At 41.9% G+C, this 26,257-nt stretch overlaps 1 protein-coding gene across 1 annotated transcript in view; it reads right to left on the bottom strand.

Annotated features, from left to right (window-relative positions):
- Positions 1 to 26,257, bottom strand: part of SAMD12 (sterile alpha motif domain containing 12) — a 411,525-nt gene that overhangs the window by 108,214 nt on the left and 277,054 nt on the right. The window lies entirely within an intron of this gene.

Consider the following 26,257-nt stretch of genomic DNA (forward strand, 5'->3'; position numbering starts at 1 on the left):
GTGCATGAAAATCACTTGGGGAAACTTGTCCGAAATGAAGATTCCCATCCTTCTACTCATGATTCAGTGGGACTGGGGTGGGGACCATGAACCTGTGTGACGAAAAGGACCCCAGGTGTCTCTAAAGCACATGGTCTATGGACCACACTAGGAGAGACCATGCTCCTGGGAAATACATGAAGACTATAAAACAGCCACAAGTGCAGAGAACTGCCATCAGCTGGGGGTGGGGCTGGAGCACATTCAATGATGCCTACCACGTTCCAGGAGCTCTGCCAGGCATTTTCGAGACATCGTCTAGTTTATGCTCTCGATAACCTGCATAACTATCATTATGACACTTGTTTTGCAGCGAGCAACCCGAGGTGCAGAGAAATTAAGCAACTTGCCTAAAGTTAAAAAGTGGATTCAAAGCTGGGTGTGCGTGTGTGGGGTGGATCTAGTCTCCTGATTCCTCTAGTTTTGCTCTGTACCCTTCCCCATCATGCTCCATACTCCTAGACACTGACCTGCATGGATGGCATCCCAGGGCCCTCTGCCCTCTGGCTTCCAGTTGGGGTGGGTCCTGCCAATGGGAAGTGCTGGGAGAAGACTAGGGGGAGGGAGTTCAGGGTGTTGATTCCCCAGCCTCCCTCACTGCGGGTCTCCAGGGTTGCATCCTTTGACCAAAGGCCACAGCTCTTGTCAGTGGCTCTTGCCACATGACTGTCCCCTTCTAAGTTCCTGTAACTATTCCGTCTTCTTGCCTCTTCCAGCCTAAGGCTGATAAGTGGTACCCTTCCTCTCTTTCTGTCTAATTAGGATGAGTGAGTTTGTTGAGGGCAGGGTCTGTATCTTTTTATCTTTGTACCCTCTGTGTCTAGAATAGTGCCTGTTTACATAGTAGAAAAATTTTAGTGCATGTTGCCATGAATAAGCACTTTACTAGTCCAACAATGTGCTAAATATTCTCTAACTATTAACTCATTTAATTCTTTTTTTTTTTTTAAATTTATTTATTTATTTATTTTTGGCTGTGTTGGGTCTTCGTTTCTGTGCGAGGGCTTTCTCTAGTTGTGGCAAGCTGGGGCCACTCTTCATCGCGGTGCGCGGGCCTCTCACTATCGCGGCCTCTCTTGTTGCGGAGCACAGGCTCCAGACGCGCAGGCTCAGTAATTGTGGCTCACGGGCCCAGTTGCTCCGCGGCACGTGGGATCTTCCCAGACCAGGGCTCGAACCCGTGTCCCTTGCATTGGCAGGCAGATTCTCAACCACTGCGCCACCAGGGAAGCCCTCATTTAATTCTTGTTATTTTTTTTTTTCTGTTTTTGAGAACCAATGTTCTTTTTTTTTTTTTTTTAAAGATTTATTTATTGATTGATTGATTACTATGTTGGGTCTTCGTTTCTGTGCTAGGGCTTCCTGTATTTGCGGCAAGCGGGGGCCACTCTTCATCGCGGCGCGCGGGCCTCTCACTATTGTGGCCTCTTCCGTTGCGGAGCACAGGCTCCAGACGCGCAGGCTCAGCAGTCGTGGCTCACGGGCCTACTTGCTCCGTGGCATGTGGGATCTTCCCAGACCAGGGCGCGAACCCGTGTCCCCTGCATTAGCAGGCAGATTCCCAACCACTGCGCCACCAGGGACGCCCCAATGTTCTTTTAAAAAAGAAAGCTATTGGATGTTTGTCCCAGGAAAATGAAAACATTTATTCGTGCAGAAGTCTGTACACTAATGTTCATAGCAGCTTTATCGATATTTGCAATAGCCCAAGACTGGAAACAAGCCACATATCCTTCATTGACTATAAAGTTAAACGAATTGTGGGACATCCATCCATGGTGTATGAGTCAGTGCTAAAAGGGAACAAACTCTTCATACATGGCAACAAGTCAGAAAAAAGCCCATCTCAAAAGGTTATAGGGCTTCCCTGGTGGCGCAGTGGTTGAGAGTCTGCCTGCCAATGCAGGGGACACGGGTTCGAGCCCTGGTCTGTGAAGATCCCACATGCCGCGGAGCAACAAAGCCCGTGAGCCACAACTACTGAGCCTGCGCGTCTGGAGCCTGTGCTCCACAACAAGAGAGGCCACGACAGTGAGAGGCCCACGCACCGCGATGAAGAGTGGCCCCCGCTTGCCGCAACTAGAGAAAGCCCGCGCACAGAAACGAAGACCCAACACAGCCAAAAATAAATAAATAAATAAATAAAAAAGAAAAAAAAAAGGTTATATACTCTGTGATTCCATGTAAGTAACATTCTTGAGGTAACGAAATTATAGGGATGGAGGACAAATTAGGGATTGCCAAGGGTTAGGGGTGGGAATTGGGGGTAGATGTGGCTATAAAAGTGTAGCACAGGGGACCCTGTGCTGATGGAACAGCTCTGTATCTTGATTGCAGTAGTGGTAACACAAAGCCACACCTGTGATAAAATCTCTCTCTCACACACACACACACACACACACACACACTTGTGTGCTTGTAAAACTAATGGATTGTATAATACCAATGTCCGTTTCTTAGTTTTGATATTGTATTACGGTTATGCAAGGTGTTAGCATTGTGGGGTGCTGGGTAAAGGGTACACAGGACCTCCCTGTACATTTTTCTGCCACTTCCTCTGAACCGATAATTATTTCAAAATAAAAAGTTGAAAAAAAGAAAGCTGGTATATTTCATTTCTTCATGTTTCCATTGGCAACAGAGTCCCACTATCCTACTTTTAAAATGGCATTTAGATTTTACTTTATTCTATAGAAAGTATGAATTAAAATAGTGTAGTAGATGCAGAGAAAAATGTATAGAAGACGTCAAGCCTTTATCTGTTCCTGTCAATTTTACCTTAATGGGGATCATGAGAGCTGGAATAGGGACATTTGAAGATGTCTGGAATTATACTTTCTTTTATATTTATTTCAGCAAGATTAAAGGCAAACCCACCTACTTAGGACACTTCACCTTTAGTCTCTTTCAAATAAAAATTCAGAATTATTCATCAATATGGGATCCTCTCTTTTCTTCCTCTTTCCCTCCCTTCCTCCCTCCCTCCCTTTCTTTATATGTATACATACACACACATCACACACATATGTGTGTAGTGTATTCATTCATCCAGTAGTAAAAAATAAGCCACATTCGAAACCGAGAATACTAAATTAGTGTCAGGAGTGAAAATCTTTATGAATTTGAGCATTTGTTCTTCCCATCAAATCATATAAACCAGGGGTAAATATTTCAGACTTAGCAAAAAAGGCACTAGATGAGGTTGCTAGAGATGTTCCTTAGAAAGGTAAGTTGATCTTTCTACTTCACCTCTACCCCCAGCCACTGCCTTCTGCCTGGAGAAGCCCTATTGCCCTTTGAAATCACTTATTATACATCCTGTCTGCTATCCCAAATAGTTCCAATATAACGTGATTTCTATTAAAAAAAAGAGAATAAGTTCTTCATTAATTTCTTGATAAACATAAGGCACTTTGCAGTTGCCGACAGAGTCTCTGCAGGTCAGTACCTGCAGGAAAGGAGGAGAGAAGGGCTGGTCTCACATTTCCATCTTGGAGGAATTCCATAACCACCACCTCAGCTGCTGTTTTGTGCTTGGCCACGTGGAGAAATATAAGTGGTGTTAAGCCAGAATACCCTCTCTCAACTTGTAAATTAGCAGATTACCAGCAGATCATCTAATTTTCCTCCCTGCTGCTCTCTCACCTGCATGCCAGCAGTGTTTTGAACTAATATGTCAATACAGGGGCATAAAGTGATTTATGTTCTACATAAATTTCTAGTTGGGGGTGTAGATGCTTATGACAGAAAATATCTCCCTTAAATCCACAGCAGATATGTAACAGGAAGGAAATCTCTTAAATACCTCCATTAATGGTTTTGTACCGGTGGCTCTTGATAAAGGGCCAATTACAGTTTTGAGATCTGTGTGATATAATCTACTCTCTGTGGTTGCAAATTTTAACTTCTTTCTGTGGTTGTGTCCTACCAATTTGGTTCAGTCAAATCAAGAAAAGATAAGATTCCTTAGTAGTAATATGGGAATATTATTACTTCATTTAATACCAAACTAAGGTAACTAAGTTTCCCTGCACTCATTCTGTGTCCATCTGTGAGTCCAGTTTACAAAGAGCAGGAGTTCTGACATTAGCACAGCCTTTGAACCGAGCTCTGATTCTCACTGCGTGTGTCACCTCGGGAATTTGGATAAATGTTTTAAAATAGTTATTTTGCAATGAACCTCAATGTACATTAAATGTCATCAGAAGGTTAGGAAAAGTCCTTCCAGAAGCCTCCCATTGGAGATGATGGTGCAAAAGCAAACGTGCATGGCCCAGCTTATGGAGGACGGTCTGAGGAAGGGAAAATTGCTGCAGCCCCAAATGAACAGCCACTGCTCTTGGGGCTGTAAGACATCTCCAGGTGAGTCAACATCCCCTGAGAGGTACTGTTATCAGGGCTCACCCTGAGAGCTGCGGCCCCAACAGCAGAATCAAGAGATCTAACTTCTTAGAGATTTCTGGTACCATCTTTTTTTTGGTGTGAGTTACTCTCAAAATGCTGGGGCAGGTGTGGGAGAGACAGTCAAATTTCAAAAATTAAATGAAGGCACTGGCATTGCCAACTTACCTTTCTGCCTAAGGATGTAAAAACAAGCAAGCAAAAATTCTAGATCTAGTTAACATGGTCTGAGAATGAAGTTTTCTGTGAAGATGACAGATGCCACATCCCAAAGGGAGATGCCACGAGCCTTGCACATACAACGCAAGGTTTGCAAAAGAGGTGTGAAGCCAGTTTCATTATCTTGACCCCTCAGTCATACCAAGAGCACATAAAGGTTGGGAGCATATGTTTAAAGATTTCTTTAAAACAAAATATCAAGTGTTGGTGAGGATATGGAACAACCAGAACTCTCATACACTCCTGGAGGGAGGGTTTATTATTAAAACCACTTTGAGACACTGGAAGAATCTACTAAGGCTGAACATATATGTACAGACTGAATTGTATTCCCCATCCCCAAATTCATACGCTGAAGTCCTAACCCTTAGTACGTCGGAATGTGACCATATTTGGAGATGGGATCTTAAAGAGGTAATTTAGTTAAGATGAGGTCATGAGGGTGGGCCCTAATCCATTATGACTGGTATCCTTATAAGGAGAGAAAATTTGGACAGCGACATACAAAAGGAAGCCCGTGAGAGAATACAGGGAAAAGACAGACATCTCCAAGCCATGAGGGAGGTCTCAGAAGAAACCAACACTACTGACACCTTGATCTCAGACTTCTAGTTTCCAGAACTGTGAGAAAATAAGTGCTGTTGTTTAAGCCAGCCAGTATATGGTACCTTGTTATGGTAGCCCTAGCAAACTAATACAGTCTACCCTACCCTACTCAGCAAATCCACTCCTAATATGTACCAATGGAAATGTATAGTTTTGTTCACCCAAATATGTCTGATATAATCTAGAACAGAACTTTTTACAGAGTAGCCGCAAACTGGAAACTACCCAAATACTCATGAACTGCAGAATGCAGAAATAAATTGTGATATGTTCACATGTTGACCAATTTAGAGAAATGAGAATAAACCATCTAAAACTGCAGACAACTATATGGATGAATCATCCACACGTATCATGTTGAATGAAGAAGTCACACACAAAGAGTACATACTGAATGATTCTATTTATATGATGAACAAAAACAGATGATGCTATTCTTTACCATTAGAACTGAGAATTGTGTTACCCCTTGGGCAGGGGTAGCCACTGGAAGGGAGCATAGGGAAGGCTTCTGGGAATACAAGTCATGTTCTATTTCTTGATCTGGGTATTAGCTTCATGGGTGTGTTCAATTTGTGAAAATTCAGTGAGCTGTACAGTTAATGTATATGGCCTTTTCTATATGTATACTTCAATCAAAAAGTTTTAGATGGAGTTTTTCTATAAAAAAGATGGGCACGAGTCCCTGACATTCTAATTTGCCTCTATTTGCTTGGGGGGAGAGAGAGGAGGGGCTGCTTTCTGATTCCAAGTCTAGTGAGGAGGCTTCAAGGAACTTTCAAACAACTTGACATATGTTGCTGGGAGCTTGTGGGACAAAGTGAGATAGCTAAAGAGCCAGAACCTGCGGTGTGCTAACTGCTCTGCTGGCAGACTAAACAAAAGATTTTAATGTTAGAGACAGTCTGTCCTCATTTGTCTGTGCAAGGACTGTATCAGCATTTCCCCTGGATCAGATCTGGGCCATCCTGAGCGAGAGAGCTGGTGTGGAGGAGCTAAGATCTCCTCTAAGAGGCCACTTAAAAAGGGAAAACACAACTCAAGCCAAGAAGCTGATGTGCTGCTGAACTACTGTGGGGTGAAGAAACATAAACTCATCGAAGGACACAGATGCATTTGCTCTCATCAAAAGGAACATAGATGAGTCACCTCCATCAGTGGGGGTGGTGGGGTGGTGTCCTCAGAAGAACCATCAAAGAGTAAACGCTTGTCAACCCTCAAGAGCAAGGGTCGGCTTATGACAGTATTTGTCACGTAAGAACTTTCTCGACCGCCATGCCTTCCTCACCCTGTTCTCATTGGAAAAAGGTTAGAAACCCCTAGTCAGCAAGGGAAGAAGTTGTATGTGACATTGGGCAGAGGAACGTGGCCTATTTCTTCAACACGTTCCACACTGGGAAAGAGAGGAAAACCATTAAAATTGGAATCTTAAGTCATAACTCAGCTATCAGACTCCTGGTAGAAGTTGTGGGCCCGGGAAAGATAGTTAAAAGTCACAGAGCAAATTCTGAAAGTTCTCATCACAAGAGAAAAAAATTGTAACTATGTGTGGTGATAGATGTTAACCAGACTTTGGTGGTCATTTCACAATATAGACATGTATTTATTCATGTTGTACACCTGAAACTAATGCAATGTTATATGTCAATTATATCTCAATAAAAACCACAGCATAATTTTCAAGGGGGTCATAAATTAATATACTCATAAAACTTATACCTAGAACATTTATTTCTCTCCCAGTAGTACACATCATCCTTGGGCTGTATCAACCTGACTTCCTCAATAATGGACCAATAGGAACTATTGGTTCAGTAGAAGTAGGAGTGAGGGAGGGGAAGCAATTGAGGGAAACCCTAAGGTTTTTAGTTTGGGTGATCAGAAGAGACTGATGTCCATAAACAAAATGCAGATGCAGGAGAAAAAAGCAGGTTTGGTGGTGGAGGCAATAGAGGAGTTCATCTTTGATGTGCTGAGTTTGAGGTACCTCTGGGCTATGGTGGTGAAAATTATCTTTGGGCAGCTGGGAACTCAGAAATGAAGCTTAGAAGAAGTGGCTGGACTTGGAATCATCAGTGTACAGGGGCAGTTGATGTCTTAGGAGTAGATGTGGTTTCCCAAGAAGAACATTAGGAACATTATTTTCTGAGGAGCGATTAGCGGAGTAGTCAGTAAAGACACTTGCAAAGTAGGCAAGGAAGAGAAAAGAGTGATTTTCCTGAAGCTGAAGCAAGAGAGTGTCCCCTGAAGAAAAATGAGATCAACAGTGGCAAAATTCTACAGATTTCAGGGAAAAGAGATACTGAAAAGTATTTGTTAAACCTCAGAGGACTCCAGTGATCTTTGAGTTACCATCCTGTGAAAAGAAGTTGGGTGCGAAAGCCAGAAAACAGTGGACTGTGGAACAAATGAGACGTGAGAAAGTACAATCCATATGGACTGTTCTAGAAATCTAGTTATGTAGGGAAGGAGGGCAAAAGTTTAAACACAGAAAGGGTCAGGGGAAGGGGTCCTTCCCTTTTTTGTGCCAAAGTCTCCTTTGGCAGTCTGGTGAAGCCTATGGTCCTTCTCAAGAATGTTTTTAAATGCAAAAGGGAAAATATGCAAGATTACAAAATAATCAAGTTATATTAAAAAACACGTACCAAAATAGTTCTTAAAATTTCATGATAGAAGTATACAGCTGGTTCTCTATTGATGCATTAAACGGTAGGATTTACTGGCAAGAATAATAACTACCATAATTTGAAAGTGGTGATGAGTGCAAATGATATTTCAAGGTATCTTCAACAAACTGTTAGGTGATTAAAAATTACCCGTGATTCTACTGACAAAGTCACAAGAACTGATAAGAGTAGTGAGCTTTTTTGTACTTATGGTCATAATAGAAAGAAATGTTACATTTCAGTAAAAATAAAATTAAGTGTAATTCGTATATTGAATTCAGCATAAAATTAAGTGTAATTTTGATTGAAATATATTTCATATATAACATTTATTCCACATAAAAATAATATATATTATATATCTCCAACTTCATCAGCCCCGCTGAATTCTAGCCAAGGTTCCCTTGGAGGAGGGAGGGATCCAGAGACCTCAGGTTAAGAGCCTTTTACTAAGGGAAGAGAGGTATTTTTGTTTTAAAGGAGAGAAATTTTGTTTATGATAGAGTGGAAGGTTTTAAGTCTTGCTCTGGCAGTATGGCAGGATAATGCAGCAAAGTAGGGACGGACTCTGGAACTAGACTCCTTGAGTTTAAATCCTGGCCCCCTGTTTATTAGCTGTGTGCCATTAGGCTAGTTATTTAACCATTTAACTTTTTTATACCTCAGTTTCCTTATCTGTAAAATGGGGATGATAAATAGTAACCCACCTCACAGGTTGTTGTGAGAGTTACATAAGAACACTTTGGCCAGTATTACCTTGACCACCTTCCACTCACTCAGTATCCCTTGGCAAAAGGGACACCTTCAGTTCTCTGAACGTGTAACATTCTTCCTTGCTCAGAACCACTGCATATACTGTTTTTCTGTCTGGAAGGCTCTCCCCACTGTTCTCAGCATGACCGACTCCTCATCCTTTGGGATTCAGTTTAAATGTTACCTCCTTAGAAAGGCTTTTCCAGAAGCCATCTCTGAAATAGAACTCCCACCATTTCTCTGCCTCTCAGCATCCTTTGTCCCAATTTGTAACCGTTTTGGTTAGTTGTTGTCTATAATGAGTTCCATAATGGCTGGAGTTGTGTCTCTCTTGATCCTCTCTCTAGCCCCTGTACCTACCACATAATAAGCTCTCCATAAATATTCATTAAATGAGCCATCAGACAGGGAGCAACTGAAGATACAAAGGAGATCCCCAGCTATATTCACGTTTGGGGACTGTGCTTCAGTTTTCAATGTGGGTATGTATTTTTTTAGTCTGTTCTCAGTCTTGTCCTGGAGCTGGTGGAAAGCCAGACATATTGTTTGCATTAAAATGTTTATAAGGCAGCATTTAGTCTTTCTTCTAACACTAGGAAGATCCCCTCTCTGGTCAAGGCTGAACCAAATTCAACAAGAGAAGAATACCAAATTCTGTGCTGTGCTATGACAGTTCATGTTCACAAAGTTGGTGCACAGGACAGCCATGGGCAATTCTTTCACCGAGCCAGTCTTTTGCTATCACTCTAATTTTAGGCAATGTGACGTGATGAAAGAGATATTGATCTAGCATTCAGGAGCCAGATTCTGATAGTTCATGCTTAACTGGGTGGTTTTAAGCAGATCAACCTCTTTGAGCCTTAGTTTTTTCATCTAACAAATGGCAATTTTAAAATATCTGCTGTGCTGCAGGACTGTTTTAGCTGTGCCCCCAAATCCAGTCTTCCCTTTACTCTGAGTACAAGACTAGATGACAATTCCAAACTACCCTTGAGGCTGGTGTGGTTCTGTGATTAAGCTCTTGCCAACAGAATGTAAGCACAAGTGCTATTGGTCACCTCTGTTTCTTGCTCAAGGCCCTTTACTTGCAGGTGGGAATGGAAAGGATTGGAGTGGTATCAAAAATGGTATCTTAAAGACAGCAGAACTGCTGCCAGCCTGGGCCCCTAAATGACTGTGCGGAACAGAGCCACCTCCTGACTTGCAATCTTCAGCTAGGACTGTTAAATAAGAGAGAGCTAAGCCACTAACTCTTTGGAATATATTTGTTACAGCAACTAGTGTTTCTCTGACACGCATGTCCTACCTACTTTACAGAATTGTGAAAGATAGTAGTTCTCACGTATAAGGAAGAGCTTAGGGAGGTAGAAAGTGCTGTAAACATTTGTCGTCATCAATAGTTTCTTCCAGCTTTTTTGAAACATAGATGACACATAACATTGTGTAACTCCAAGGTATACAACGTGATGATTTGATACATGTATATATTGCAAATCGTTTTATTAATACAGAGAAAACAAGTGCATATTAGAGTGCCTGACCTACAGTAGATATTTAATGTTTACCTGTTGAACAAGAAAATGAACATCTTGCTGAGGAAAAGCCTGAGATTAAAAAAAAAAAGTCTATACAACACAAAAGCATGGTAAAGATATCTGTCTGCTCAGGGAAAACTTTTAATTGATTCACTTGAGCTCATACAATTAAAGCAAAAACCTCCTGGATATGCACTTTTTTCAAGAAGATTGCTTTTCTTTCTAATACCTGTTCCGTCAAAAATAAATTATAAGATATTAAAGGACATTTTGCAACAAGGAAAATATACCCTTATTCACACCACCGAAACACACTCTTTCATTTTTACCCATTGGCTTAGAACTTTTATCTACATGCATGTCAATTTTTCATAGTTGTAAATCTGTTTCTTCTTATTATTCTTAAAATAAATTCTAATTTGTACTTGGTAAGGAAAGCACAGGTTTGGTAATTCTCCAGAAGTGATTCCAACAAAGAACCACCTAATATTTCTAACAGTTCCAATTTAATTTTGCCAAGGGGTTCCATTCTTATTAAAAAGCATAACAGGGAGAGGAGGTGATTTTCATAAGAAAGTACACAGTGGTGTTAATTCTCACTACAATTAGGGTGATAAGGTTACAAATGTCACAATCTTTCTACTTCCTTCTAAAAGCTTATCTTGTGGGTCTTACAAAAATTAAATGAAGGGCAAATGAGTATATATGGATCTTATTTAAGGATAAACATGAATTCAGTGATTAATTCCACAAATGTTTCTTGAGTGCCCACTACGTGTCAGGGAGAATGTGGACCATACTGACACAGTCTCTACCACTGAAAAGGTTCAAGTATGGATGAAAGACAAGAAGACACATTTCGGTGAGCTCAGAGGAGGGGCAAGGCCATTTTCTGGAGGAAATGAGACCTGATGTTTGGCTGGAAGCTAGGCAGGCAAATGGGTAGAAGGAGGTCCAGGTCCGCTAGACACATGGACCATAATGAATGATGCTCACGAGACTGTAGGTTATTCTACCGTACTGGACGTTAATAGAGCACACCGAGGGTGAATGGATGAGAAGGGAGAAGTAAGCAGAGGTCAGATAATGAAGAGGAGAAAAGCTTCGTCATAGCAGTGATGGTGTTTGTTCAGCACTGCCTAGGGCAGCACTTGGCACATACAAACATGCATACATTCCATCTGTATTTGTGGAATGAATTAAGCCACATTATGCTATGCAGTTGACCATTACTGGTCATAGTCATTGGACTCTGGTTGCAAAGGAAGAGTAGTACACCCAGGTGGGAAGGGACCGCTAGTCTCGAGAGAGAGAGACTGCATCTATGATGGCCCTTATTGCCATGCTGGGTATGCCACAGGACCACTGCTCGCTTCTCAGTGCTGGGACACTGCTTCATTTTTGTTGGTCCTGAACTGTCTGATGCTAAACAGCAGGGGTCAGGCACACTGAACCCTAATCTGAGAAATGCCTCCTTATTTCAACTTCATTTTTCGATGGCAACGGGAATGCCACAAATGTAGCTTCTTACGACACGCTTGCGAAGCAAATGTATAAATGCCATTTCCAACTCCTATTCCTAGAAGCAGGGAATAAGGGTGGGTGGGAGAGAGATGGGGAAGTCACAGAAGAAAGAAGGGAAGGTTGAGGAGAGAGACTGAAGACTTCTAATTGTTTCTTCTTTCTTTTTTTAAATATCCTCAAGGTTTTAATTAATTAATTTACTTATTTTTTGGCTGCGTTGGGTCTTCGTTGCTGCCTGCGGGCTTTCTCGAGTTGAGGCAAGCGGGGGCTACTCTTTGTTGCGGTGCGCAGGCTTCTTACTGCGGTGGCTTCTCTTTGTTGCAGAGCATGGGCTCTAGGCACGCGGGCTTCAGTAGTTGTGGCTCGCGGGCTCTAGAGCACAGGCTCAGTAGTTGTGGCGCATGGACTTAGATGCTCCCCGGCATGTGGAATCTTCTCAGACCGGGGATGGAACCCGTGTCCCCTGAATTGGCAGGCGGATTCTTAACCGCTGTGCCACCAGGGAAGTCCCCTAATTGTTTCTTTATCCTTGATTCTAGTCTTTATTTTTTGAAACTCCTCTTAGTTGAAACTGAGCATTAAGGATGCAAATTAACCAGAAATCTTAGTCTCTAGGGAGATGAATGGATTAATAAACCAGATCTAGCAATACTGATTTATTTGGAGGCAAACACAGATTTGAACGCACGAGAGCCCAGCAGGGTGGCTGACTTTGGAAACATTTTGCTACTGCTCTGCTGGGCATGCTAAGAATGCATGGCGCTGGCTGACTCCATGGGGGTAGCACATGGATTCAGCTGCTGAAGAGCGAGGTGAAATTAAAGAGAGAATGAGATGTGTGATCTGATTTAATCACATCTGCTGCTTCAATTTCTCAATAACAGCACCCTGCTCCACTGTGTCAAACTGGAGAATGAAAAGCAATATATATATATATATATATATATATGAATCATAGCTAGAAGATGGATTAACTCTCTAATGCCTGCCAATCCATTTCAGGCATCTACAATGCAAATGACAACGGTGTTTTCCTTATAAAGAATTTGGGAGCAATTATTCCTGGACCTGGATCGGCATAAAATTACCATAAACTGAGGAGTAAGCAATGAAATGTCACCTCCTAAAAGAGACCAAAACCTCAGGACCCAGGCTAGGGGATGGCTTGGGGAACGTTATGTATTTTAATACCCAGGTCATCCTCTGCTTCTCTTCTGATGACTGAATGAATGCATGCTTCGTGTTGCTTCAGATTTCTAGTAGGATGACAGCCACCAAGTACAAGACCCAATTCAGCCTCTTTTAGGAATGCATGTTTGTGAGGAGTTTAAAAGTTACAAATCTGTATTGGAATTGATATTTAGTGGAAATCATCCTCCCATCCCCAACCTGCCCTCTCACAAAGGAGCTGCTACTTTAGGGCCTCTGGGCTCTATACCGAGTATCAAACACAATACACAATGTCATTCTGCAGGACCTGCATGTTTCCCTGGCTAGTCAGATACTTTATGGCAGCGGGGTCCTAAAGGTTAGTAAGGTGATTCATCTAATGTAAAATAGTTATTGTGGTTAAATGTTCCATTCTTCTGGGGTGGGGAGATGCCTTCTACATGATTCCATTTAGCAGCAGAAGATAAATGCTTAGGTATAATTAGCTTAACCATAGGCAGTTTTACATCCCATTTACAGTGAAGCAAATCAAAGATGAAAACAACTAGACAATAGCTATTTTGGTCCCTTCCATAGAGTAAGCATGCAGTGGAGTGCAAACATGCACACGAGTGATCCCCAAAGACGCACAGCTAGTTCAGAGAAGATTCATTTCAAAAGACAGACTCAGTGAAGGGCATTTTGTAGGGAATACATGGACAGTTCAGAATTCTAATGTAATCAATTTTTCAGAAGCATGGACTTTCAATATATTTTTTTAAAATGACCTCCTAAAACGTAATTTCTACTGGCAGAGATCTGAGTAACTGAAAGTTCTCCTCGTTCCTCTCTTGCTTCTGAAAACCCAGAGTGTGTTAGCCATCTCGGTAGCACTTGTATCACAGTCTACTGTAATCCTCTGATCTCATCTCCTAAGACTGGAGGCCTCTCGAGGGCAGAAAGCCTGGCTTGCTCATCTTTGTCATCCATTTCCAGAGCATACGATGTAGTACCTCCATGGCACAGGTATGCAACAAACAGGTGTGAACTGCACCATTCGCCACTCCAGGTAGCCTCACTCTGGAGAGCAGTCAGTTATTTCCCAGTTTATGGAAGAACAATGGATAAATGCCACTGGAAGGAGGGAAAGGTTGGCGGGCAATCAAGTGAAGTTATATTAAAATTAATTTTCTGATTTTAAAAAGATCTGCTGAATGGGCCCTTTACAGACCTTGAGTGAGAATTTATAAACACAAGACGTTGACTTAAAACAAAGGCCCATTCATTTTGCCACGTGGTACATTTCTTTAGCACCCTGAAGAGCTGAAGCAGTCTTGGGGGTTCCTGGCCCCGACCTTTTGTTGTCTGACTGGCAAGGGTGGGCCGTGGTAGGAGTCCCTGGGCTGCTTCAAGATCCTGGCACCTCCTATTCAGAAGACGGATCTTCAACTTGAAAAGCTGTGAATGCCAGAAATGTCTTTTAAGGTGTGCCAGATCTATTTTCAATTTCCAATATGTAGAGTGAGAGTGACATATTTTTATCCATTTAAAGAGCCTTATGGATACTATAGACTTACAAACAAGTCTATAATAATATAGGAGATAATTAGTATATGTTAATCATTCCCGATTATATTTTGGCTTAAAATAAGCTGGTCTGCTCTCTTTACCCTCTTTTTAGTAGACAAAGCAATGGATATGACGATGCCTTGCCTCTTCTTGAAACCTTGCGCAGACTGGTCCTTACTTTTAGAATAAAACCAAAATCCTGACCACGGCCCTGAAAAGTGTGTCTTGGCTACTGTCCACCTGCCTCACTAGGCCCTTCTGCTAATTTCTTCAGTTTACCAAGTTCTTCCCAGACTCTGGGCTCTTCCTACAGGCTGTACCTCTATTGTGTTGCTCTTCTCCCCGCTTCTTTGCTTGATTAACTTGTTTATCATTGGGGGTTCAGATGGTTGGCCACTCCCTTACGAAATCCTTTCCCTGACCCTATAGTCTCGGTTCCCCTTTGTACACTATCACACAGTCACTTCTTCACAACTGTCATTTCATAGTTATTTGTGCAATTCTTTCTTTAATGCCTACGTTCGGTCCTATATTTTAAGTGTCAGGGTAGCAGTGAAAAGGTATGCCTTGTTCATTGTTGTGTCCTTAGCACCTGGTCCAGCACATAATAGGTGCTCAATAAATAATTACTGAATGACAAAGTATCTTTCAACTAGAGCTGACTATAGACTTGAAGCATCAGGCATTGCAATGGAGTGGATGGGGGTGGACTCTGGACTCTGAATTCAGCTTCAGCAACAGGGACAAGTCATTGGAACTCCCTGAGCCTTGTTGTCCTCATCTGGAATCATCATGACATGAATGCTACCTCTGAAGAAAGTGAATACGCGCGGTGCTGCTTGACAATGATGCTCTGCATTGTGCACAGTCACACTACTGTTAATATCGCTCTGTGTATGGCTCTAGCCATTCTTCCTATTTCTGGGGAGAAGTCTCACATGAAAGCAAGCTTCCGACCTTCCTCTTTTCAGAAATCTAAAGAGAAGCAGGAGTACGGAAAAGCCTAGCTTTAATGCTGAACCAGGTCACCTAATAAAGCCATTTACAAGCATCCAGAAGCCTCAAACTGAGGGAAGACATACAAATTCTCATTCTGAGAGTGAAGCACAGTTGTTTGGTGACAAGTAAGAGGAAGGCATTTTGGGAAAGTCAAATAACATCACTAAATCAGGAGGCCTGGCTAAATGGGTGGGTGGGGGGAAGGAACAGGGCACCACATGGAGTCCCCTTCCCCACTATGGACACAGGGCCCTCTAGGACCACAGCTGGGGGAAAGCGAGGACAGTTGAATGGTTACCCTCAGCTATTTTTTCTCTTACATGGCTTATTTTTACTTTTAATTTTTTTGAATTGTGAAGTGTCATTCATAAAAAGAAGTTATGAAAATTGTTGGGATTAGATTTAACATATCATTGAATTTATTGTTACCTTAAAACTTTAGATGTATAATTATTTAAAACCATTGTCATTAAAAATTAGTATTATTATTAAAAATAACAGTAAAGCAAATACCAGTGCATCAGCTACTGATCTTAGCAAGCAGAATGTTAGCAGTACCTTCGAATGTCTGGAGGGCTTTTTCCTGATTCCGTCCCCTCCCCTCCACCTGTGAGCATCACTGTCCGGTACTTGCGTTCATTGTTAACTTGCTTTTTGAAAAAGTACCTCTACCACCTACGTATATATCTCTAGTCTAAGTAACGTACTGCTGAGCTTTGCCTGTTTGGAAACGGATGTGAGTGGACCATACTGAATGTCTTCCGTTTGACTCTTGCTCAACTTTGTTTCTGACATTTGTTCATACTGATGCATGTGGCTAATTAAGATTTACTTTCCATTGTACAAACGTACCGCAATTTATTAACCATAACCGCAGATGGATTGTGGGCTTATTTCCAGTCTGGGGCTATTACTTGATTTTTTTGTGGACTTACTCTGACATCTAGGGGAGAGGTTCTGGAGGCAGGGCAGTCTGCTGGAAGTAGAGAGACTCATTTTTATGGAACAATGTGGAATATGCAGTGTGGGAAGATAATGCACATGGCCCAACCACACAGAACTCCTGTGAAGTGGGGATGTTCTCTAACCCAACTGTCATCAACGTGGTCATTCATTAAGAAATAGGACGAACATTCTGGAACTAGACAGGATACTGGTCCAACTCATGTAAATTCTACCCAGCTCACAGGGATAGACAATTCATGTGAAATACGAGACGTAGCCACACGAGGTACACAGCACAGTGGGTAGAGTGAAGTGTACCCAAGATACGGAGAGATGGGTCTTGATGCAAGAGTCCCCAGGCTGAGTCTACATGTTGAGAGTCCTCAGCATGTAGGAAATGCTGAGTAAGGCAAAGCTCTCCTGCTGGGTCTACTCAAGAAATTGGCTACTCTCCATTCTCCTGAGGCTACTGAATGACAAAACTTATTATGTAAATGCATATTACGCAGCCCTCAAATTAAGAGTGCCTGGGAATGCAGAGAAGTCACCCAAGGCACCAATGAAGAGTAAGTTATGAAATAGGCTCCCAACAAGGAATTAAAAGAAAAGGTTCTACACCACAGACTATAAATATAATATAAACCCAAGGAAATAAACATAACATATGAGAAAATAGTAGACTTTGGAAAAAATTTGCCATAAGAGAAAGACAAAAGTTTAAGAGAGTAACTACTTTGTATTCTCAAGGTAATTACTCAAAATACAAACTTGCTAAAAAGAGAGGTCATGAGGCATCAAACGGAAATAAAACAGGGATTTTATGAAAAGAATACAAGGAAGCAAATAATTCCATTGCAGAATTTAAAACTGCTAAAAAGCAGTGAAGAGGAGAATTGTTCCTGAATTAAGTGGAATTAGACTAGTGAAATAGGACAGTGGTTCCAAACCTAGATGATCATAGAAATATGGTTGGGGGGGGGGGAAGTGGATACTTAAAATATATATTCCTAGGGTTAAGTATAGGAGATTTTGACTCAGTGGGCCTTGGGTGAAGCTAAGAAATCTGTACTTCAAAAATTCCCTGAAGTGATTCAGAAAATCGATCTGGTTTAGAAACTATTAAGGTGAGTGCAAACTTGAGACACTCACCCAGAACTCAGAGAGAGAAAAAAAAGCAAGTGAAAATGACTAAAGAGAAAAAGATGGACTGAAATCACGGACACAGTATATGTAGCATATGCATAATGGGAGTAAATGAGGAAGCAATCGGAACGACTGCAAGAGAACCAATTTCAAAAACGTAAATTGCCCTAAACAGAGTGAAAAATACAATCTACAGAATGGGAAAAAGTATTTGCAAACCATGTATCTGATAAGGGGTTAATAGCCAAAACATAAAGAACTCATACAACTCACTAAGAAAAAAAAAGCAAATAACCCAATTTAAAAATGGGCCAAGGATCTGAAGAGACATTTCTCCAAGGAAGATACATGAAAGGCTAACAGGTACATGGGAAGATACTCAGCACCACTAGTCATTAGGGAAATGCAAATTAAAACCACAATGAGATACCACCTCACACCTGTTAGAACGGCAATCATCAAAAAGACAAGAGATAACAAATACTGGTGTGGATATGAAGAAAAGGGAATCCTTGTAAATAATGGGGGGGGGGCTGTAAATTGTGACAGTTGCTATGTGGAAGACAGTATAAAGGATCCTCAAAAAATTAAAAATAAAACTACCGTATGATCCAGCAATTCCACTTCCGGGAAAATACTCAAAGGTAACAAAGACACTAACTAGACAAGATATCTACACCTCCATGTTCATAGCAGCAGCATTTACAAAAGCCAAGACATGGAAGTGACCTAAGTATCCATCGATGGATGAAGGGATAAAGAAGTTGTGGTATATATAAACAATGGAATATTATTCAGCCATAAAAAGCGAGGAAATCCTAACATTTGCAACAACAGAGATGGATCTTGAAGACATTATGCCAAGTGAAACAGTCATACAGAGAAAGACAAGTCCTCTATGATCTTACTTATACGTAGAATCAAAAAAAAAAAACCCAAAAAACAGAGAAAGAGATCAGAATTGTGGTCACCAGAGGCAGAGGGGGGAAAGGGGGAGGGGAATTGGAGGAAGGTGGTCAAAAGGTACAAACCTGCAGTTATAAGATAAATAAGTGCTAGGGATGTCATGTACAACATGATGATTATAGCTAACACTGCTGTGTGATATACAGGAAAGTTAAGAGAGTAAATCCTGAGCATTCTCACCACAAGGAGAAATTTTTTCTTCTTTTCTTCTTTTTTCTTTTTATTGTATCCATATGAGAAGGTGGATGTTTGCTGAACCAATTGTGGAAATCATTTACAATATATGTACATCAAACCATCATGCTGTATGCCTTAAACTTATATAGTGATGTATGTCAATTGTTTCTCAATAAAACTAAAAAAAGATAAGCTAGAAAAAGGATAATAAAATGGATAAATGCAAACCATAAAAATGGATACTGAAGAAAAATCTCTCTGAAATGAGAGAAAAAAAATCACTAAAGTTTTACTGTGGACTTTGTGAAAACTGATAAATATTTAGATTCACTGAATATCAAGTCTAAAGAAAGAAACTTTCCCAAATCCAGGAAAAAGAAATAGATCCTGTATAAAAGAAAAAAAAAAAATCAGTCTAATTTGTCTATGTGGTTTTCAGGGAGAATGGTTACGCTATGCTTCCCAAATTCTACCATCAGTAATAAATGAAGGCAAGGAGGAGACATTTTCAGCTGGGAAAGGGCTTTAGAATGCTGATGTGTTCTGTACGGTAACTGAGATCAACCAACAATATGGGCGTTGAGGAATGCAAACATTGTTAAATAGTGTTGTTTCTAAGGAGAATGTAAACGCTATCTCATTCTTGAAACAAGAGGTCTGATTATGTGACAATCAACAATTTAACTATTGCAGGGACTTCCCTGGTGGTGCAATGGTTAAGAATCTGCCTGCCAATGCAGGGGACACAGGTTCGAGCCCTGGTCCGGGAAGATCCCACATGCCGCAGAGCAACTAAGCCCGTGCGCCACAACTAGTGAGCCCACGCGCCTAGAGCCCGTGCTCCGCAACAAGAGAAGCCACCGCAATAAGAAGCCCATGCACTGCAACAAAGAGTAGCCCCGGCTCGCCGCAACTAGAGAAAGCCCGTGCGCAGCAACGAAGACCCAATGCAGCCAAAAATAAAAAACAAACAAACAAAGAAAACCCCAATTTAACTATTGCAGACTGAGATAAAAACCTAAAGTAGAATAACAAAAACTGGGGGGAAAGGGTGGTGTGTGTCCGGAGCTGGAGGAAGGAAAGCGTGGGCACTTTTCATCTGTATGTGGGGTGAGTCAGTAGATACTGTTTCATTCTTGACATTAATAATTTGAAAAACAGAGGTTTAGAACATAGGTTTTAAACATGTGTCAATATTATTTAAAAATTTGATAGTAATGATCAGAAGAACTTTAAACAAGTACCATACCTTCCAAATTCCTGGAGTAGGATGCAGAGGGGGGAAGGAATCAAAGATAAACTCATAATGTAGAGCAAAACTAGGCACATCCACTTAAAAAAGGAAAAAAGGAGGAACAAAAGGGACTCCAAAAATTGAAGTCAGATGTAAGCTAAGAGAACAGAACAAAATAATCGACTTTTATAAACATACATATTTATGAAAGTCTGAAAGTATATGCACCAAAAGGTTAACAGTTGTTCCTGCATGGTGTGTTTAGAGTAACTTTAACTTTAAAATGTTTGACTAACTAAATTTTTAAAAAATTTTCTGGCAGCAATTACATCTATGTGATTAAAAATAAAACATACACCGAAAATTCCTCTTCATTCATCTGAATGAATGCTGATCACGAAGGCCCTCATTAAAACTAGAAATGACCAGCCTAGCTGCCATGGCTGAGATTGGCATTTGCTGTGATTGTGTGACTTGTTTCACTAATCTGACTCATTTCCCCAAACAGGATGCACAGGTGGTGTGTTCATTTATTTCGTCACAACACTAATTACTCTTTACCATTGTGCTCTGCCCTGGTTTTCTCAACATAACCACTGCAATGGTAGGAAAGCACCCTTGGGTGTTGCTTGTGTGCGTGTGCAGAAGGTGTGGGACCTTGGCTCCTAGCCAAGTGAGACTGGGTCCTCAGCTGTGGGTCAGTCCGTCAGGATGCGAGGGCTCACTGGTGACCATTCAGCCCCTTCGCACCACACACTTTTATCTGCCCTCCAGCTTCAGCTCTCATAATTGCCCCACCACAAGCCTCAAATTCCAGCCACACTGAGCAAGTCATTTCTTGAATCTTGCTGCCATGCCTGGACTGCTTTGCCACATTAGGGGAAAATGAAGGGCCACTCCTAAGGGTCCACGGCCCCTCTGCCTGTCCCCTCATTTACCTCGTGTATTGTGACTGCTTTAGTCATCTGCTGAGGAAACGTTTGTCTCACCACGTGGATGCCTGCTGCCAGGGAAGTATGGTGTTTGCCTTCCCGCATTAGCACAGTGCCCAAAAAGTAGAAAGTGCTCAACAGACACTGCTGCACGGAGAGCTTCTCTGAGCCGCTTCCCTTCAGCCCCCGCCCCCTGTTCCCTCGCTCACACCTCTCTTCTCGGTGGGAGAGATCCTGAAACCCAGTCCCCCTAAAACCGAGTGCCCTCGTCTGAAACTTTATTCCCTTTCTTGTCCTGCCCCTGTTCCCCTCAGGACTGAGGAACATCAAAGAAAAGGGGGACTGAAACCGAGCAGGACCCTGTTGGGGGCTTCCTGGGTACAAGCCCCTCCATTTCCCCCGCTTTTTTTTTTTTTAAAGTCAAGTATATTTTATTTTATTTTATTTTATCTATCTATCTATCTATCTATCTATCTATCTATCTATCTATCTATCTATCTATCTATTTATTTATTTATGGCTGTGTTGGGTCTTCGTTTCTGTGCGAGGGCTTCCTCTAGTTGCGGTGAGCGGGGGCCACTCTTCATCGTGGTGCGCTGGCCTCTCACTATCGCGGCCTCTCTTGTTGCGGAGCACAGGCTCCAGACGCGCAGGCTCAGTAGTTGTGGCTCACGGGCCTAGTCGCTCCGCGGCATGTGGGATCTTCCCAGACCAGGGCTCGAACCCGTGTCCCCTGCATTGGCAGGCAGACGCTCAACCACTGCGCCACCAGGGAAGCCCATCCCCTGCTTCTTGTTTGGCATTCTCTTGAGTTCCAGAGAACAGACTCAAGCAGTTAATGATTAGAACAACAGAATCACAGGCCTCCTAGTTCCTCCTGAAGGGATAAAGGTAACAATTTGATGCATATCTTTGAGTTGTTCTACAAAAACTAAGACACCCACCCCTCAGCTGGTGGAGGATGGTGACCACATGCTGACCACGAGCACAAAGACCCCAGGCTGGTTGGAATGACCAACATTCCTGAAACATCACCCTGTTACCTCACCACCAGCCAATCAGAAAAATGTCCAGGGGTTGATCCCGCACCCTGTGACGCTCACCCCTAATGTTGCCTTTAAAAACCCTTGTCTGAAAGCCAGCGGGACTTTGGATCTTTTGAGCATTAACTGCCCTATCTCCTTGCTTGGTAAATACATGCTGTACTTTCCTTCACCACAACCCAGTGTCGGTAGATTGGTGAGTGAAGCTGAGTCTGGTTAGGTAACAATTTTAGGGTCTAAGAGGCAGCGTCCGGCAAACCTTGTTCTCTGAGCTTCTGAGCTCCACAGGGCCAATCTCTCCTGGAGGAGCACAGATGAGATTTTTATGCAACAAAATAAGCTGGCAAGAGTTCAGTGGCACGGCTCCTGTGCTTTGTGGCCGGCTCCACCCTCATTGAAGAGCCTAGCTACTTTGTACCTCCTTCTCATCCACCTCCTACCCAAAGCCCCACCACTCTCCGGAAAGAAGCTGGCACCAGGCTTGTTCAGTTTTCTGTATTATGATCCCAAGTGGGTCTCTACTGAAAGAGAGGGGATGGTCACAAAGACCTGATGTTGATGTTGAATATTCCCAAGTTGAAGAATTTCCTCACCCAGCCCTATGTTTTACAATATGATCAAGCAATAATCCTTTTGCTTTACAAATTTACAAACAAAGGACAAAAAAGAGTGTCTTATTTTCAGGCTGGGTCAGGAGAGTACTGAATACAGTAGGACCTCACTTACAAAGCGTTAGAGTCACTAGGAGCCCAAGAGACCCTCTGAAGAACTGGGGTTTATGCATTTTGCCTTCCTCCCACCTCCTCTCTGATCACTGGTCCCCTCAGCCTCCACTAGGTCACCTCTACTCCAGTCACACTGTACTCAGCGTCCAAACAGCCCATCACCGTGCCTCTTGTATGTGTGTGTCCCATCCCTTCATGCCCACCCCGCAAAACAACAGTCATCTTCCTAGATGTTGCCCAAATGCCAACTGCTCGGCAAAGCACTCTTGAATGACTTTGCCCACAGTTAGACATATAAACACAGCACTGGGGCAGCTCTTAGTATTATGTCATTGCATGAGAAGTTATCTGTTTCTGCATCTTCATTTATGTTTTTATTCAACAACTAGATATTGGGTAAGTGGCACGAGTGGGTGAGCTCTTTGAGGATGGAGCCTGTGTCTGTCATCCCTGGGGCCCTAGATCTCAGCTCTGCACCTGCGTAAGTTATGAGCACAATAACTCTTTGGTACATAAAAAATGATGGAAAGATAAAGCCCAGCTCTTTGATATTCAGGAATGACTATGCTCATTTTATAACAGAGAGGTGCCCGCCTTTGTGTCTAAGATAGGTAACGAAGATACCACAGTTTCTTTACTTTTTTTAATAGACTGCTCTTACTATCAGGAAGTTCTTCTCATATCTAATCTGAATCGCACCTCCCATAATTCAAGCTTCCCCTTGATCCTCCCTTGCTTTGCAAATGACAAAATGTTGCTCTTCACCACTATTCTGATATTTGAAAATTATTCTAAAATTTTCTCAGCTAGTTCCAACTAACAAAAAAATGTGGTGTTGAGAATCTCCATTAACATTATTCCTATGGAGGCCAGTTTTAAGGTTATATATCTTTTACAGATATTTTCTCCTGGGGACTGCTGAAGGCCTTTGCATCACATGCCACAGTTGCAGGGCCAGAAGCTTCCTAGGCCTGGTAAAGGCACAGCCTTGGCTAGAGGAAGAGAGACTTCCTGGATCTAAGAAGAGTGTACATCCACTGTCTCAAAGACCCTTTACCTATTGTGTGACACTTTTCTTTTTTCTTTTTAAGTTTTTATTGAATTTGTTACAATATTGCTTCTGTTTTATGTTTTGGTTTTTTGGCCTAGAGGCATGAGGGATCTTAGCTCCCTGACTGGGGATCGAACCCGCACCCCCTGCATTGGAAGGCGAAGTCTTAACCATGAGGGAAGTCCCTTGTGTGCAATTCTTGATGTGGCTCAGCTACGACCTCTGTGGCTGTCTCGTCCACTTGCATCCAGGCTTCTCCTCCCCTTCCATTTGTGCATGTGACTCTGCGGCTCTCTACTGTGACACGTTTCCATACTCTCCTAATACGAAGGGGTTTGAGGTTGGTTTTCCAAGGAATTGTCTTTCTGCAATATCTGAGGGGCTGGCCACAAATTACTTTGTCCTGAGTCCCAAGTATAACGTCAAATAGTACCTGGCAAAAGATTTTCAGGAACCACGAACTGTCCCACAACTTAGTGTATTAGGGGTTGAAATGTGACTCCCCTAGATTCACATATCGAAGTCCTAATCCTCATCAAGTCAGAGTGTGAGACCTGATTTGGTGGTGTCGATGGAATGATGTAAGATGAGGTCAAATCGGAGTAGCATGGTCCCCTTATCCAATACGACTGGTGTCCTTATAAAAGGGGAAAATTGGGCAGAGAGAAAGAGGCATGTGAAGACCGCAGTTATCCTGCCATACAAGAAACTACGGGAAGGTAGGAGAGAAGCCTGGAACAGGCCCTTCCCTAAGGCATTCATGTGGCAATTTCTGTTGTTCTAAGCTATCCAGTTTTGGGCACTTTGTAACTGCAGCCCTAGTAAACTAACACAAAATGCGATATACTACCTGCTTTCTTAGTTTATCTGGCTGTTCTGAAGGGGACAAGCACGTTTCCCTTTAAAGTTTATGTCAAGTCTTCAAGTGACATCACACTAACTACTCCCCTAGGGAATGATTAGACATTTGACATTGTCCTCTGCACTGAGGCAGAGAACACTAACAATGCAGCAGCATGAGAGATGACTACAAGCACCTATATGCCAATCAAATGCACAACCTGGAAGAAATGGACAAATTCTTAGAAAAGCACAACTTTCCGAGACTGAACCAGGAAGAAATAGACAATATAAACAGACCAATCACAAGCACTGAAATTGAGACTGTGATTAAAAATCTTCAAACAAAAGCCCAGGACCAGATGACTTCACAGGTGAATTCTATCAAACATTTAGAGAAGAGCTAACACCTATCCTTCTCACACTCTACCAAAATATAGCAGAGGGAGGAACACTCCCAAACTCATTCTATGAGGCCACCATCACCCTGATACCAAAATGAGAAAAGGATGTCACAAAGAAAAAAAACTACAGGCCAATATCACTGATGAACATAGATGCAAAAATCCTCAACAAAATACTAGCAAACAGAATCTAACAGCACACTAAAAGGATCATACACCATGATCAAGTGGGGTTTATCCCAGGAATGTAAGGATTCTTCAATATATGCAAATCAATCAATGTGATACACCATATTAACAAACTGAAGGAGAAAAACCATATGATCATCTCAATAGATGCAGAAAAAGCTTTCAACAAAATTCAACACCCATTTATGATAAAAACCCTCCAGAAAGTAGGCATAGCGGGAGCGTACCCCAACATAATAAAGGTCATATATGACAAACCCACAGCCAACATCGTCCTCAATGGTGAAAAACTGAAACCATTTCCTCTAAGATCAGGAACAAGACAAGGTTGGCCACTCTCACCACTATTATTCAACATAGTTTTGGAAGTTTTAGTCACAGCAATCAGAGAAGAAAAAGTAATAAAAGGAATCCAAATCGGAAAAGAAGAAGTAAAATTGTCACTGTTTGCAGAAGACATGATACTATACATAGAGAATCCTAAAGAAGCTACCAGAAGACTACTACAGCTAATCAATGAATTTGGTAAAGTAGCAGGATACAAAATTAATGCACAGAAATCTCTTGCGTTCCTATACACTAATGATGAAAAATCTGAAAGAGAAATTAAGGAAACACTCCCATTTACCACTGCAACAAAAATAATAAAATACCTAGGAATAAACCTACCTAAGGAGACAAAAGACCTGTATGCAGAAAACTATAAGACACTAATGAAAGGAATTAAAGATGATACAAAGAGATGGAGAGATATACCATGTTCTTGGATTGGAAGAATCAACATTGTGAAAATGACTATACTACACAAAGCAATCTACAGATTCAGTGCAATCCCTGTCAAGCTACCAATGGCATTTTTCACAGAACTAGAACAAAAAATTTCACAATTTGTATGGAAACATAAAAGATCCCGAAGAGCCAAAGCAATCTTGAGAAAGAAAAACGGAGCTGGAGGAATCAGGCTCCCAGACTTCAGACTATACTACAAAGCTACTGTAATCAAGACAATATGGTACAGGCACAAAAACAGAAATATAGATCAATGGAACAGGATAGAAAGCCCAGAGATAAACCCACACACATATGGTCAGCTTATCTTTGATAAAGGAGGCAAGAATATACAATGGAGAAAAGAGAGCCTGTTCAAT

Source organism: Eschrichtius robustus, chromosome 17 (assembly GCF_028021215.1).
Source record: "Eschrichtius robustus isolate mEscRob2 chromosome 17, mEscRob2.pri, whole genome shotgun sequence".
Classification (NCBI taxonomy): Eukaryota; Metazoa; Chordata; class Mammalia; order Artiodactyla; family Eschrichtiidae; genus Eschrichtius; species Eschrichtius robustus.